This window comes from Triturus cristatus, chromosome 1_2 (assembly GCF_964204655.1).
Source record: "Triturus cristatus chromosome 1_2, aTriCri1.1, whole genome shotgun sequence".
Taxonomy (NCBI): domain Eukaryota; kingdom Metazoa; phylum Chordata; class Amphibia; order Caudata; family Salamandridae; genus Triturus; species Triturus cristatus.
This window is the reverse complement of record NC_140580.1, coordinates 1,132,499,480-1,132,514,591: the sequence shown is the minus strand read 5'-3', so window position 1 is coordinate 1,132,514,591 and position 15,112 is coordinate 1,132,499,480. Positions and strand designations below refer to the sequence as shown.

The window sequence follows — 15,112 nt, the reverse complement described above, 5'->3', positions numbered from 1 at the left end:
TCTGTTAGGCTACTGGTGTGGGGAAAAAGGTGGAAAAAGGATGAGGGTGGTGGGCGAGGAAAGGTGAGGATGTTCTGTGGCCGGAATACATGGTCTCCCCGTGCCTTGGTTGAGGGTCGGACATGGTCCTTGGACTCAGACCAGGTTTGCACTGCAGCTCATTCTCAATTGGAGTTTACTTGCCTTGAACGACCTTACCTTGAACATCTGAGCCACCCCCTTAGTACTTGACGTCCGCAATAAACTGAAGACCTGGCTCGTTCTTGTGGCCCCTTTAAGGATGCCCCTTCTCTCAAGCCTCTGGATCCCCTTACTGGTGAGTTGCACACCGTACAATTAAACATGACCGGTTGTAAAATCGGTTACGGTGTTCTTGCACCATAACACACAAGAATGGGAACACCAGGCCACTTATAATGGTGCGGAGTGGACTTTCACTTCTCTCAACTTGGAAGTGGGGTCCTTAAAAAACCAGAGAGTCCTTCATCAAAAATATCACCACCTCACAAATGGCAAAAACGCCTAAGCACTGATTCTGTACATTAGCACATCAACTGTGAGCTGAGATCTTAGTGTGGGCAACAGAAAATGGCACTTATCAAATCTTAATGTATCAATTTGTATTTCAAGAGCTTGTGATATTTGTTTACTGCAAAGGAAATCACAGCGACATTGTCCTGCTGGAATGCAGGGGGCACGTGTGTGACGAGCGCCTTGAAACTGGTCCACATGAAAACATGGAACACAGACTTACAAATCTGGCTTCCCAAAACATCAACAACTCACGAATAATTCCTTGCAAATATCTGAAAGAGTTAAATTCCCAGTTCAATTTACTAATCTAGTTTATCTTGGGATAAGTGTTTGATAGCAGGAAAAGATGCATGAAACAAATGTATAGGTAGATTGTGTAGGTAGATGTTTATATTTGATTAATGTTTTGGCAAGCCCATATTTTTAAGTCTGTATTTTTTCAAGTCTAGATTTTTTAAATACCATGCTTTTTTGTTCTGTGGTTTTACAGGCTACCCCTGGGAACACCTCTACATTCAGTGACCCTCTAGAACAACATGCTTTCTTCCTAATCAACTGAAGGGAGAGAAGTTAGAGGGGTGGCCAAATGAGGTCATTCATCAGATAATCCCTGGGATAATTATATGAAGTGTAGCTTTGGACCCACTAAAATCTGACCCACATTTGTATACCCTAGGTTGTGGCTGGACTCAGACGGATGTATGTCGTTACAACGCACACTTTTACAGCGCATGCACTTACAACGCATTTTTTACAACGCAACATCCACTACAACGCATTCCATTACATAGCATGACACTACAACGCATGTTTAAAAACTACCTTTACAACGCATTCCATTACATCGCATACTACCTTTACAACGCATACCATTACAACGCATAGTATAGGGGTAAAAATTACTATTCTAACTCCAGGGGGTGCAACAGTAGGGTAAGTGTTGGATTGCGTTGTAATGGTATGCGTTGTAAAGGTAGTTTGCGATGTAATGTAATGCGTTGTAAAGGTAGTTTTTAAACATGCGTTGTAGTGTCATGCTATGTAATGGAATGCGTTGTAATGGATGTTGCGTTGTAAAAATGTTGTTGTAAGTGTAGTGCGTTGTAACAGTTGCGTTGTAAAGGTTGTTCACCAACTCAGACATAGAAACTGAACCCTTCCAGCTCAAACACAATGCAACAAGGCTGTCTTACTACAAAGAGACTATGCCTCTGAATGCTACGGCTCTGCTCTACCTGTCACTTCTTTTTGTCATTTTCCTCTCCCCTCTCCCCTCTCCCCTCTCCCCTCATCCCAAACACGAATCCCATTTTTCCTCCTTTTTTATTATCACTCCCCAATTTTGGAATAAAAGACCAGGTATTACGAAAATCTCATCAATAATATATTCACGACAGAAAATTTGTAAAATGTGAATACAAATCTGACAAACTGAAATGAGTTACATCTCTGATGTTTGCTAAGAGGATAGCTCATCATCCATCTGCTTAGGACGTGACATTACCGCATTCACTATCATCCACCTCCACAGGAAGTGACATCATAGGATTCACACCAAAAGGGTTTTATAAGAATAAGCCCAGCAAAAGGACATCATTTCCCACCACCCCCTGCACTCTTAGCCCCACCTAACCCCTACTTAATGGCAGACGCACAGCAGATGTGTGTAGCGGATGTACCGAAGGTAAACTAAAGACATGCCCATCTGCACTCGTCCACACATGGACCGTGCCTAGCACCAGGAACCCTGGTCCTCTGCTACCCTGCTGTGCTCCTCTGAGATCTCAACTCTGGCGTCCCACACTGCTGCCACACCGCACTACACAACACGGAGGGAGCATTCACATGCACCTTCTGCACGTTCTCATGCACTCTCACATACCCTACATCCACCACTCCTGCACCAATAGCATCCTAACAGCCACCCACTCACTTTCACACATACCAACCACCACCCACGCAACATGCCACACGTGAATACATGCTCCTCAACACCCACTCTCTTACAAAGATAGGGACCAACTACATGACACACTCCGCTCTTGCTCTTCTTCACAGATACATGGCTAACCCCAAACTCTGCTGCCACCCGGTTGACTACAAGATCAGCAGGCAAGACCGACAGTACAAGCCCGGAGGTGGAGTCACTATCATATTCAAAGACACCATCAGCCACACCACCTACACGGACACTCCCATCAGCTTCATGAAACACCTCATGTTCAAGATATGCATCACACCAACTTCTCCCTGGGCGGAACCTTTATACAGATGACTAGGACCAGCACCAATTTACACCAGTGACCTCATGGATTTCATCCCACCCCTCATCATCAACTCCAGTGCCTTCATCCTTCTCGGACCCACACCCAGCCAGGACCACAATCATCATCCTGAAGATGCTGAGGAAGATCTTCAAATGGCTCCAAAGCAACACCAGATATCACACAAGCCCAACTTATCATCAAATTGGACTATGGGAACACCCTTTGTGCCGGGACTATCAAGCAACTCAACGGAAGACTACAAACCATCAGGACCAGAACTTGGCAGATAGACTCATCCTCAACCTCCTGCGCAGAGCTCAAATCAAACACCACCCCTGGGAGCTCCACTGACTCCTGATACACAAAGGCCCTAATTTCAAACTCCTCACACACCCTTTTAAGGCACCACACAACTTAGGCCCACCTACTTGAACAGTTGCATCTCCTTTATCCAAGATACCTCCACTCCGCAGAGCTACTACTCACTCACATCCCACACATACACTTAACCAGATGAAGAGGATGGGTGTTCACTTCCATCACTCCTAAAGTACGGAACAACCTCCTGCTCTACATCAGAGCCTCCTCTTCCCTTCTTGAATTTGACATTAATCTCAACACCCCCAGAAAAATGTATATTTCTACTTATATTGAGATTTAGACAGGATTGACAAGTGCAGTTAACTGAATAGAACAGAAATACCCTATTTTTGAAAGGTTGACAACATGTTTCAACTAATGCGGATGATGAGAACAAAGGCATCCTCAGTTGTAAAATATGCATTGTCTTTCAAAGGTTACAGCAATCTCGTGAGAGCGCTTCTCCATTAATGTGGGAACACATTTCATCTTGGAACATGGAAATATATTAATTCCTTTGACTTGTGCAGGCTTCACTCGTTGGCAGCTTTCTTGCATTGGTGGCTGATCTACTGAAGCCCTACCAGCGAAAACAGTGCATTTTTAAATGTCAGTTAGCACAACCCAGTCCGTGAAGGGTGTCCATCAGTCGTTCACAGAGTCGGGATCTGTTGTGAAAGAAGTCCAGTAGCCGTAGTGGAGGTTATCGGAAGGTTTATTGAATCTCGGTTGCAAGTGAGTAAGATGATAACTAAGCTGTCAAGTAAGACCCACCCAGAGCAGCCTCCTTGCTGCTCAGCCCACACTCCAACTGGCACTCTCCACCACACCAGACACTCAAGCATTCCATGACATCACCAAGCACTCCAGCAAAATATCATAGGATGTAAGATGGGAAATGAAGAAACAGTCCCATGACACTGAATACAATAAAAATCACAGCAGTGCAGGGCTGCAAGGACTGAAGCCACAACAGGGGTGTAACACGGTGAAAGACTCCCATCCTCACTCAGGTGTAACACTTGAAACACTAACACCCTCACTCAGGTGTAACTCGGTGACACACTAACATCCTACCTCAGGTATATCACGGTGAAACACTAACACCCTCAGTCAACCCCTATTGCATACACAACTTGCACACCTGACGGGACCAAAGGTCTCAGGTAAAACAGCACAGGGTACACGACCCCACAATGCACACAACTTGCACACCTGATGGGACTGAATGTCTCAGGTAAAACAGCACAGGGCACACAACCCTAGAAAGCACTATAACAAATGTCCCATTTCAGAGTGCCGGATACTTAAAAATACTGCACTCAGAAAATATTCCACAAAATAATTATTTGGTCAAAAGCTTAAACAAATGCCCATTTGTTTGAGAGCACACCTGCTAATTTTAAAACCCTTCGGTTCAACACTTGAGAAGGATATAAGAAGGATTTATGATAGGGAAGAATTAAAATTTTCTTTGATCCCTACCATGATCTAGATGGATAAAGATACTTTAGACATCATGATATGAAACGTCCTTGTAGGAAACCATGGCATTTAAACATATCCCGATACAAACTACCGACAGAAAAATCACAATTACAATCACATTTGACTACTTATATGAAAGACAACAAAGGTTCAGTTTCTTCTCAACAAATTTTATGGGCAGCTGCAAAAGCCACCATTAAGGGGCAAATTATGAAAGATTCTGCCATAGCCAATAAACGTAGAACAGAACAACAGACTATTTTAGAAAATGATATCAAAACCTCGACACATGCTTATTTTACCAATCCAACCGAAGCTTCGAGATGTAGATTGGAAAAGGCTAAAATGGAGCTTAATACACTATATACTTCAAAAGCGGAATATATGTTATATAGACTTAAGTCTCAAAATTACGAACAAGGAGAAAAAGCCGTCCGTTTACTAGCGGCACGATTAAAACAGAGAGAAGCTATGACAACTATTCCAGCTATTTATAGTTCTGAAGATAAGCTAATAACTGAGACTCAGGAAATAGCTTATACATTTGCAGATTATAATGAGAAGTTATATAGCTCAGAGGTTGATGATCATCACCACAAAGATCAGGAATTTTTTGATAAAATAACACTTCCCCGCCTCAATGAACAGGATCAGCTCATACTGGCAGGCGAAATAACAAAAGATGAAAATGACCAAGCAATCTCTAATCTTCCATACAATAAAGCACAGGGAGAAGATGGTTTTCCTGGGGAATTTTACCATTGGGTTAAACCAGAAGCAATAGACGCCCTTTATGAGGCCTATAAAGAAGCAGAGGAAACTGGTAGCCTCTCCTCTCTCACAAATAAAGCTATCATAACGGTCCTTCCCAAACCTATCGTCCAATTTCCCTTCTGAATACAGATTCAAAGATATTAGCCACCATTCTCGCCAAAAGACTCAAACAAGTTATCGCTAAACTCATACATAATTCTCAAGTAGGATTAATACTAGGCAGAAATTCCCGGAACCATCTACGCACTTTGGCTCACATACTCTGGCTTTCCAAGGATGCTGGAGAAGACAGAGTAGACTTATCCTTAGATGCCGAGAAGGCCTTTGACCGTATTGAATGGAGCTATATGTTCCGCACACTACATAGGCTGGGGTTAGGCAAGTAATATATCTCTAAGGTCAAATGGTTATATGAGACACCATCCGCACAAGTGAATTGTGGGGGTTTCCTTTCAAAATCTTTTTTAGTGCAAAGAGGTACCCGCCAGGGTTGCCCTTTATCGCCCCTTTTGTTCCTTCTTGCACCTGAACCAATGGCTGCGGCAATAAGACAGTGTTCACAAATAGCAGGCATTCCTACACCAGCAGGGATCTCAAAAATACTTCTTTATGCAGATGACATATTGCTCACACTTACTGATCTGCCTACTTCACTCCCTAGACTCATGTCTACCATTTCTCGCTTCTCGATCATTTCTGGCTACAAAGTCAATTGAAATAAGAGTGAAGCTCTACCATTGTCTAGGGGTACAACAAAAGCAGCTATTTTGGGCTATAATTTTCAATGGAAAGTGGACCGCCTGAAGTATTTAGGTGTTTACATCAACACAGGTTTAGAACATATGATTCAAGATAACTTAGATCCACTTATTGCCAAAACGAAGTCAGAGTATGAAAAATGGTCCCATCTTAACTTGTCTTTTTGGGGTAGAGTACAGGCAGTGAAAATGATTATAGTGTCCCGTTGCACTTATGTTTTAGGTATGTTGCCTTTGACAGTTAACTTATCAATATTGCGAGATATTGACAAAGGTATTAAAACCTTTATTTGGGGATCCCTGAGACCTAGATTTAAAATCTCAAAATGGAATGCTCACAGGCGATATGGGGGTCTTAGTTTACTGTGTATTGAGCATTACTATACAGCCCTCCATTTATCTCAATTGGTTTATATTTGGCCCAGACAGGATGAACCCCCACTATGGGTTCTCATTGAAAGACAAACTGTACAGGCAACTTCGGGTTTGCGTATGTTTTACACTCATAAATCACCTGCTTTACAAACTTCCAACCCTATTATTCAATCTATGCTTAAGATGTAGATACATGCCCACAAACTCCTTAAGAGTAACCCAAGACTACATGGAAAGGCCCCCATATGGCATAACACTGATATTAGAATAGGTAAACAGACTATATCCTGGGATATATGGGCGAGAGCAGGTATTCTAATGTTGGATCACTTACTAACTTTAGAAGGTGAGCTTAAAACCTTTGGAATGCTTAAGATTGAATTTCAACTCCCTGCCTCCCAAGAGGGGAAATACTTACAACTAAAACAAGCCCTAGTTCATAGACTAGGCCCATTTCCTTAGATAGTTGAGGATTCCCCAGTGTTACAATGCTTAAAAATTTGGGGGAAATTCAAAGGCGCAGTCTCTGGATTTTATAATCTCATAGTGCATAAATTACACTCATACCCATTACTTGCACAGCTTCATGTCAAATGGCAAGGGTTAATTACTGTAGCTTATTCCGATGAGGAGTGGGAGGATGTTATTATGAACATGGATAAGGGAATTAGAGAGGCCAGAATGAAATTGACTCTTTTCAAAATTCTTCATAACTGGTACTGGTCACCACAAAAGCTCAAGTCAGCAGGTTTACTACACCGATCTACCTGTTGGAGGTGCCCAGAGGATATACTACACATTTTATTCCGATGCCCAATTTTGAAGGAATATTGGTCTTCCATAACTGCCTCTACACAGAGCTATACAAGTGTCCATTCCTTTAACGGAAAAATTCGTTCTATTACATGATGTTACTGATTTCCCAAATCTCACAAACCATACAAGATGATTGATAGCTATTGCACTCACTGTAGGAATAATGTGTATATTAAGACATTGGAGAACACCACAATGCCCTACATATGATGAATGGCTTATTGAAATGTATAAAATAGCATCATATGAAAAACTCATCTATCGATTGCAGGACAATGTTGGAACTGTCATCCAAATTTGGAACTCCTTTCTAGCTAATAAATGTTCTATTTCTGGTAATATTTCAATTTTTTCTTCTAATTAGGAACTACAATAAGGGATTTACTTCTATTTTTATTTCCATATTAATTCATTACCATCATTATTTATATTCATGTGGTTGCTGTTATCATTAGGATTGTTGATGCTTTAGCCAGTAACACTGTTATTTGAATTAGGACTCCTATTGAAATTGTTGAGTTAGTGGGAATATCTTCACTTGAAATTTTATATGTGTATGATATTATCGCTACTATCTTCCAACTATCTATAATACATGGTTTACTACATACTGTATACTATCTTTATCATCTCCTTCCTAGTCCACCTTTCCTATTTCTTCCTTTCCAGGTTTTATGAGTACCTCAACTATTGTATCTTTTGATATCTGTATTATCTTTTTTATATTTAAAAATCTTAGAAGGTAACATTTCATAGTAATTTATTGTGTGGCCACAATTTGATTTGTTTATACTCCTTTTTTAATGTATTGTTTATAAAGTGACATGTACTTCTCAATAAACATAAACCAAAAAAAAGGAAAAAAAAAAAAGACATCATGATAGAAGCCTTCACCTGGCAGTAAAGGGGTCTACAGGCAAGCTGACGCTTCCCCACCATCATGAGAAACCTAGCGGTGTCAGGCAGGAACTCCTTCTGTTGGGAAATTCTTGTCAACAGCTGCAGTCTGCCTGTAATTGTAAACTGCTGGTGGGCTGATGGCACCTAATTTGCATGAAGAATATTTTTATGCAAAACAGACTCTACCCCTCAAAGCGGCAGCTCTGTACACCAAATCGGTGCATCTGGCACTGCAACTGCACATATCGCTGCTTTGTGTCTTTATGTATTCTGGGGATATGGGGTCTCGTCAGAGACACACAGTAGTGTGGCGATGCTTCTGGAGACCCTATTCCCCTAATTTAGGAGGCCAAAGGGGCTAATCCCTTTTGGTGTGCACCACACCTTCTCCTTTTCTGGCAGATTACATTGTTTCCCAGTGATTCTAAAAGAGAGCTGGGATGTAATGTGTAGTTGAATAGTAAAACAGTCTTTTTCAGCCCTTTTTTCGCTCTCTTGTCCAAAGGAAGTTCATTTTTGCAATCTGTCTCTGCAAGGGCTTTGAGGTCTGACAGATAACATCACCACCAGTGTTGGGTCATGTTCACATTATGAAGGCCTTCATCTTTCAATACAATCCTCAATTGAAGGAGTTTCATTTAAGCTTATGCCAGCAAGATGGCCGATACAGGTTTCCTCTGGCCACACTGCACGCGTCGTAATCTGCTTGGTGTTGGATGCAGTACCCTTTAGTACTGCTGACCTGCCCAAGTGCGCAATTGCTGCCTCTTGCTTCAATGACAGGTTGGATTGGATTTAATTTTGAAAACTGGTGAAACAAAAAAACCAAAGGGTGAAAAAAGCTGTCAACATCAAGAACCCCTTAGGCCTGAATCTACAAACCCAAACAGCACAACAACGCACTTGTGTATGGTAATAATACTAAAGGGGTTCATTACCTGGAGAAGTGTGGCTCAATGATTAGAGCGGCAGACCCTGTTGCAGAGGTCTAGCCCGGAACCAGGGTTCAATTCCCTGCCTCAGCGGGTCTTGGGCTCAAAAATTCCACGGACATGATAATTCTCGCCTCGGTGCCTATTCCAATCTGCGAGTACCACTCTGCAACTCTGGGCAATAGCTTGCTTAATCTCCACAACGGCCCCCACAACGCTAAGGATGCCTGGCCTCCACCTTGGGGGTGCCCAGGAGTGGACGCCTCACAGGGAAAGCCAGGATGGGTTCCACAGCGGTATTCGTACAAGTGCCTTGAGACCCTTGCGGGTGAGTAGTGCGCTATACAAGTATCAATTTACATCTACATTTATATTACCTCACCGTTTCAATAGCTGAATCTTGAAAAGACAATTAAAATTACTAAGAAATATTTTTAGGAGCACTTTGTCACTTGAGATTCACAATAAATGTGCCACTTTTTAAGGCACACTAGGGTCTGATTTAGATCGTCCAATATTTGGAGGAAGTGTTAAATCCTCCGCTGGATTCTATGCCGAAGGAGAATCCACCTTTGGCTAACATAGATCCTCCCAAGAAGCCACCAATTGAGAATGTATTACTTTCTCTACAAATTAAAGGATTTTATGTTACTATCAAAACTAAATCAGACCCTCAGACCATAATGTTGTATCAAAATCAAAGGACACAAACCCCATCGACACATAATCCAAAATAATTTAAGTGTTGTAAATGTGGGTTTAAATTAGTGATATCACAAAGATGTCTGCAAATCCGCCATCAGGTTAAAAATGTGAGTCTAATGTGAGTCTAAGGGACTCATTCTGAGTTGTCTGGAAGTGGCAGAGCTCTAAGGGACTCATTCTGAGTTGTCTGGGAGTGGCAGAGCTCTAAGGGACTTGTGAGTTTTTCGGAAATGGCAGAGCTCTAAGGGACTCATTGTGAGTATTCCGGAAGTGGCATAGCTCTAAGGGACCTATTGTGAGTTGTCCGGAAGTGGCAGAGCTCTAAGGGACTTATTGTGAGTATTGCGGAAGTGGCAGATCTCTAAGGGTTTCATTGTGAGTATTCCGGAAGTGGCAGAGCTCTAAGGGACTCATTGTGAGTTGTCTGGAAGTGGCAGAGCTATAAGGGACTCATTGTGAGTATTGTGGAAGTGGCAGATCTCTAAGGGACTCATTGTGAGTATTGCCGAAGTTGCAGAGCTCTAAGGGACTCGTGAGTATTCCAGAAGTGGCAGAGCTCTAAGGGACCTATTGTGAGTTGTCCGGAAGTGGCAGAGCTCTAAGGGACTTACTGTGAGTATCGCGGAAGTGGCAGATTTCTAAGGGTTTCATTGTGAGTATTCCGGAAGTGGCAGAGCTCTAAGGGACTCATTGTGAGTTGTCTGGAAGTGGCAGAGCTCTAAGGGACTCATTATGAGTATTGTGGAAGTGGCAGATCTCTAAGGGACTCATTGTGAGTATTGCCGAAGTTGCAGAGCTCTAAGGGACTCGTGAGTATTCCAGAAGTGGCAGAACTCTAAGGGACTCATTGTGAGTTGTCTGGATGTGGCAGAGCTCTAAGGAACTCATTGTGAGTATTCTGGAAGTGGCAGAGCTCTAAGGGACTCATTGTGAGTATTGTGGAAGTGGCAGATCTCTAAGGGACTCATTATGAGTATTGCCGAAGTGGCAGAGCTCTAAGGGACTCATGAGTATTCCAGAAGTGGCAGAGCTCTAAGGGACTCATTGTGAGTTGTCTGGAAGTGGCAGAGCTCTAAGGGACTCATTGTGAGTGTTCTGGAAGTGGCAGAGCTCTAAGGGGCTCATTGTGAGTTGTCTGGAAGTGGCAGAGCTCTAAGGGGCTCATTGTGAGTTGTCTGGAAGTGGCAGAGCTCTAAGGGACTCATTGTGAGTTGTCCAGAAGTGGCAGAGCTTTAAGGGACTCATTGTGAGTATTCCAGATGTGTCAGAGCTCTAAGGGGCTCATTGTGAGTTGTCTGGAAGTGGCAGAGCTCTAAGGGATTCCTTGTGAGTATTACAGAAGTGGCAGAGGTCTAAGGGACTCATTGTGAGCTGTCCGGAAGTGGCAGAGCTCTAAGGGACTCATTGTGAGTTGTCTGGAAGTGGCAGAGCTCTAAGGGACTCATTGTGAGTATTCAGAAGTGGCAGAGCTCTAAGGGACTCATTGTGAGTTGTCTGGAAGTGGCAGAGATCTAAGGGACTCATTGTGAGTTGTCCGGCAGTAGTAGAGCTCTAAGGGAATCATTGTGAATTGTCCAGAAGTGCCTGGTAACGTGCAAAAACACAGAAACCCTCACTTTTCCCCCTGGGGATTCGGCTCATAAAAGCAGTTGGAAATGCAGGTGAGAATGGGAAGTGACTGGGGGGTAGGGGGTGGCCCTGGGTGAACTGAGTTCCCTAGTAATGCCTCGTTACGTAGAGGATTCTCAGGGTACTAATGCCGCACTCATGATAAAAGCCTCAAGAGTAAGACACAAGTCACAGGTTCAAATCTTAGTAATGCTAAGGCTACCCCTCGCTCATCCGCTGCATACTGCATACATGTACAACCTTTATCTTCTCCCCCAACACATACTATATAATTCTCTCAATTATCACCAATGCCCCCCATTCCCCAACTCCATCATGTGCTCCAGGGAGAACTATGAATTATACCATATTTACTTCATTCCTATCAGTCACACAAGCAACAACTTTGGGTCAAAATATAGGTGCTCTGTTTTTGCACGGGTGCAAAACTTTACCTATTATGATCCAACCAGCTCCCATATGTGTTTCACGTCACAGTGCCAGACATGATGGACTATTGCGTGGCCGGCTGCACGCGCGGGCTCGCGGCCCTCGCGCACACGGGCTGCCATTACCTTTTGTTGACTCGCATGGATTCCATCCTTCCGTCCAACTGCTCTGTGTGCCAAACGTGCCGCAGCCACTGATGTGCGGTCTAGACTGAGGTCTCCTAAACAACTCCACTGACAATGCATTCTTGAGTTAAAGGCGCCTAAAAGCAGCCTGTTTGGAGCATCCAGACAGAACGTGAGCTGCCGATGTTTGCTTGTGCACCCAGGCTGAAGCACAACAAAATTAAATACACAGAGCTGAGGAACTCTTTTTGTCCAAGCAGGAATATGTCAAGGATTGTCAAGTTAAAATGTGTACACACACACACATTAATCCATTTTTCTTCGTTGTTGGTTCAGCAAAATATTAACTGTCTGGGTTCCTACCTTGTAAAATAGATTTTGTGTGTTGGGTGAAAGGATTTCTGGGATCACAATATTAGCATTTTTTGTGTTCATGAGACAGAGCGAGAAAGGAGTTTGGGAGTAGTGTAACAAAAAATGATGCCCCCTCCCCCCTCCAGAATGTGATGAGGGGCCCCTGAGTATATCATATCTCACAGATATAGATTGGCCTAATTGGGGGGACCATTGAAAGGTAAGGGGCCTCTTGAAGGGTTGGGGGCCCCTTACCTTTATACGTTCTTTACTCCATAAGGCTTAATTACAGCTGTGGGGTGAACGCGGTCCTGGTAGCTGACAGCGACAAATCCTAAACACACACCTGTTTGGAGCCAGGCTGAGAGGACACTTTTGCATGGATGTGTCCAAATAGCTTCAAGAAACCCTTGGTATGTCAATGCCCTGGGTCCAGCTTGCCCTTGGTGAAGGGCACCCCAGCTCATTTATATAGGAATCATTTAATTTGCATGTGGAACACTCCTCCATGAATTCACTCAGCAGTGAAGCACTCAACATGCATTGCGTAGGTAGTTGATTCCCCTTTTTAAAGGTCCAACAGAAGCAGTACTTAATTTGAGCCAGTGGTTTCCGGTGTTCGGCACCATCACTTAATAGTCAACACCGGCGCATGGCGCTGTCTATATAATTTAGAGATGAGCACAACAACAGTTGTTTAATAATTCAAAATAGATTGAAAATTATTATTACCTGCCGCCCACGCCATCCTAGTAGTGTGGTATGGCACCTGAAATAGTCTGAATTGCCACACTGGTAGGAGTGTGATGGTTAGTAGTTGTGTTGTTACTATCTCTAGTAGCGCTGACACCGGCAATGGGTGGTACAAGCTGGGGTGGCCTCCTGATGAGAGCCCTGGCACTTATTGTTTTACAAATTAAGCACTGAACAGAAAGCAATTCCAAGGAATGTAAACAACAAAACGAACAGTGGTAGGGAAAATCTGCGCAGGAAAGTGGTTAAGTTAGAGTAAATATCCTACTTAGAGCCACTGCTCCAGGTTAACCATACAACGACCACCTCGCATCGAAATTTATGGGCAATGCCCACCTAGAATGATTAAAATAAAGGTGAACCGAGCAAACAGCTCAAAATGTCAAAGCATCAAATAAAGTCCAAGTATCAGTTCTGTATGTTATTCTTCTTTTAAGTCGTGCTTCTCAGATATATTAGTCTCTTGTTCCAATACAGTTTCTTCAAATAAATGCCTTCAAGCCAAGCCAACACGTGTTTCGTCCAAAAAGCTGTTAGTCATGGACTTCATCAGGGCAAAGCTGCAAATTCAAATTGATTATTTTGATTGAGTCATTACTTATGATCTGACTGTTCAAGGATATAAGTTGGGACTTTCGACTTGACTTTACAGACGGAAAGAATGTGCATTACTTGTCTAGGTTTATAGAGGAACCTCTTGATCCTACTTCGAATTTGAATTTGCAGCTTTGCCCTGATGAAGTCCATGGCTAACAGCTTTTTGGACGAAACACGTGTTGGCTTGGCTTGAAGGCATTTATTTGAAGAAACTGTATTGGAACAAGAGACTAATATCTGAGAAGCACGACTTAAAAGAAGAATAAAATACAGAACTGATACTTGGACTTTATTTGATGCTTTGACTTTTGAGCTGTTTGCTCGGTTCACCTTTATTTTAACAATTCCAAGGAATGCTCTGGTCCACGCAGCATTACGGCAACTAGAACTCTCTCCCTTCCCCAGGGTTCAGGGAATTCCCAGGGATAACCAATCACCCCCAACTCTGGCGCTATCAGACCTCCAAGGGACTTCAAAGAGGGTTAGCCAGGGGCCTCTTGCAGCTTAAAAGTAGTGGCCACGCCCGCGTTCTTCCTTCCCGCCAGGCCATGTTTAAATCAGGTCATTCTAATGTGGCAGGTAGCTTGCTGCCTGACCCAGTATACCAGGATGCCAGTATTGCCACCTCCACCCCACCCTGAAATGAGCAGCTGTGAGGCAGGACCAGGGACGGATCAGGGAACCAATAGCAGCCCTGGAAAAAGGCTGAAATCAGCTCCACTCCCTTCATCTCGTCGCGCAGTCTCCCTATTTACATCCAGTCATTCTCTCTGTCCATGTCTCTTCTCCCTCTCTGGTTGCTTTCTCTCTACCTCCCTCCCCCTGCCCCTCTCGCCTGCTGAGGAAATGCCCGGTGGAATAAAAGCCCAGTCCGACACTGGACAGAGCCTAGCTAGACAGAGGCATCAGGCATCCAACGATAAAACAGCGCCAAAGATGGAACAAAAAGGATGTAAACTAAGTGTTACCCTGTGCACAAAGGGTCCAGTTTACAAATGAATTTCCCAGGCTTATGAAAGACATATGCCAGGAATAGGACGTCTGTGCTTAAGTGTAAAGAACAGCTGTTCAGTCTGAGACTGTGTGTAACTTAAGTACTTAGGAGATTTGCCTCAGTTAAACTTGTGAGGTTAACCAGAGCGTATGGGGGTAGGTGGGGGAGTATTTCAGGAAAAAAATAAACAAATGTTCTAAACTAAATTAATTTTCCAGGCTTTCCAGCTCACCTCAATTCCACTTGAAATGTCCAGGAGTAAATGCTGCATAAAGTGTGGGAAAAGGAGTGAATTACAAGGTGGGTCGATGGGAGAGCGGAG

The 15,112-nt window shown here is 43.3% G+C and overlaps 1 protein-coding gene across 2 annotated transcripts in view; it reads right to left on the bottom strand.

The window, feature by feature from the left end:
• The window catches only part of RALGPS1 (Ral GEF with PH domain and SH3 binding motif 1), a 1,694,135-nt gene that overhangs the window by 537,857 nt on the left and 1,141,166 nt on the right, over positions 1-15,112 (bottom strand). The window lies entirely within an intron of this gene.